This window comes from Apteryx rowi, unplaced genomic scaffold, assembly GCF_003343035.1.
Source record: "Apteryx rowi isolate R43461 unplaced genomic scaffold, aptRow1 scaffold_325, whole genome shotgun sequence".
Classification (NCBI taxonomy): domain Eukaryota; kingdom Metazoa; phylum Chordata; class Aves; order Apterygiformes; family Apterygidae; genus Apteryx; species Apteryx rowi.
In genome coordinates, this window is record NW_020449697.1 from 210,949 (window position 1) to 213,297 (window position 2,349).

Sequence of the window (2,349 nt, forward strand, 5' to 3'; positions counted from 1 at the left end):
CCCGGCCTCGCAGCCCGGCCTCGGCCTCGGCCTCGCAGCCCGGCCCTGGCGCGGCCGCCGGCGCCCCGGCGTCTGACCACACGCAGGCGGGTGGCCGGAGGCGAATCCCCCCCGGCGGGCCCTTCGGATCTGACCGGAATGGCTCCGTCTGAGGGCCCGAGGCGTGCGGTGTGGTTTTAAACCGCGAAGGCTTTTTGCCTTCAAACACGCCTGAACCGGGCAATCCCCCGGTTTCCCTGAATCGTCGACCTTTTTATTTAGAAATAATCATTACAAGGACGAGTACAAGCTGCACCACCGACGGCGGAATAGGAGAGAGCTGCAGTCCGGGTCGGAGCTGAGGAAGAAACCCTGGACTTGCAATCGCGACGCAGCCGGGCCGGCGGAGCAGGCAGGGCGACGAGAAAACGACGTCTCCGAAGTCCTCCACCGCGACAGCGCCTCGCCGGCGACGAGCCCGTGTCCGCAGGGACAGCTCTGCAAAGACAGACGAGCGGGCAGCTAGTTCGGCATTTGCTTATTTGGTGTGTTTTAAATTGTACAGGCAGGGAAGGAGGGTCCTTCCCCGAGGAACCTGCGGTGGAACCGGAAGCGAGAGCCGAGCGTGGAAAGCCGAGCAGAAACGCTCCAGCCGCTCGGCAGACCGCCACTGCCGGCAGGATCCCAGGTGCCTGGGTGCCAAGCCGGTGTCCAAACGGGGAATCTTTTAAGGTAATATCCCAGGACTGTTAAAATCAGGATTGTTTTGCCGTGCTGCAGGGCTGGTTTTGAGCATCCGTCGTTCTTYTGGAGGACACGTTCGTGCACAGGAGCTTCACGCCACTCGGAGCGACAGTCCGTATTTTTAATTCCATGGGAAATACGCACGTCTGCGGGTCACATAGACAGGTTGCTCCCAAACGTGCCATTATTTCCTATATGGAAAGGAGGCCGGATCAGCCCGGAGCACCTGCAGCGCGGCTGGCGGCACTGCTGATGGGCCTGCAGAAGTTTGCTCTCTGCTCCAGCCCTTGTCGTGCGGCAGCTGTGATCTGGTGAATAATTCAGTGAAACCCATCATCCATAAAAGAGATGTTCTGAAGGGTTCTTTGGGCGGAATTGGAAGTGTCTGCTTGCTGGGAAACGAGTGTATTAAAAATTGACTTCATGCTATCAAGATAAAACTCATATTTAGCCTTTTTAAATTTTTAATGTAACGTCGTATTTATTCTCTGTGACTTCCAGCTACCAAGGCCCCGGCCRAGCGGTGGGACCCCGACGCATCCGTGGCTCTGCTGGGATCCAGGCGAGCGGCTTCGGCCCAGGGACGGACCCAGACTCCAAGACACGTCTTTTCCTGGGCCTGTCGCTCCCGCCGGTACCGGTCGTTAGGTGAGGTAATCTTTTTTTCCCTAAAGTGGGCTGAACCGTGTGTTTAATATATTATTGGCTGTGTGGAGGACTAGCCTGATTAAAAAAATAAAAATAAAAAAAGTCATCCAAAGCTTTCTTCCACAGGCTCTGTATTAATATGAACACCGTTTCCTCTATTTTTCAACACTTGCCTAGCCCAAAAAGCAAAATATATGCTTAGGCGTGAACTTTGCAGCGTGGACRGTTGCTGGTTTAGGCTCCCCAGCCGTCCCCGGTGAGGTCTTGCGTCCGCGGGGCAGCGACGGGGCTCGCGGGGCCCCGGGCTTGGCGAGAGCAGGCAGCGAAAGCCCAGGCGGGGGCTTCCTGCCCCCTTCCCTCCTCTTTCCCTCCCTGCCTGTCAGGTGGCAAATTTGCACCCTGCATCCGCTGGGCCTTAAGGCGGCCACGAGTGGCGGGGCCTTTGCTCGCAGGCCGGTGCTGAGGAACGACTGCTTTTCTGTTGAGCCGCGGTGCGATCGCCAGCCGTCGTTTCGCTCGGTGCTTTGCCCGTTCAGTTCAAATGAAGCGGCTCGGCAGGATGCGACCCAAAATCGGAGCTTGGTGCCTGCCGGCTGGGGTGGGATGGGCGCCGCGGGAAGCCCGCGCGCCCCGGCGCTGGTGCTCGGGTCGCCTYGGAGCCCGCTCACCCGTGGGATCGCTTTGCAGGTTTTCCAAGTTGCCCTTAAAGCAGCGTCTTTGAGCTGGCTGCAGCTGCCCCGGGGGTGACGCACCCCTGCGCGAAGGGGGTGGGTTTTTTTGCTGTTTTTTTGTTTTGTTTTTTTGTTGGGGGTGTGTGTTTTTTTGCTGGGCGTGYTTCTTTTGCTGAGGGTGGAGGTTTTTTTGGCTGGGGGGGGTGTTTTAGTTTTTTGCTGGGGGTGCTTTCTTTCGTGGAGGTTTTTGCTGGGGGGTTGTGTTTTGCTTGGAGGTGATTTTTGCCGGGTGTGTGTGTGTGTGTTT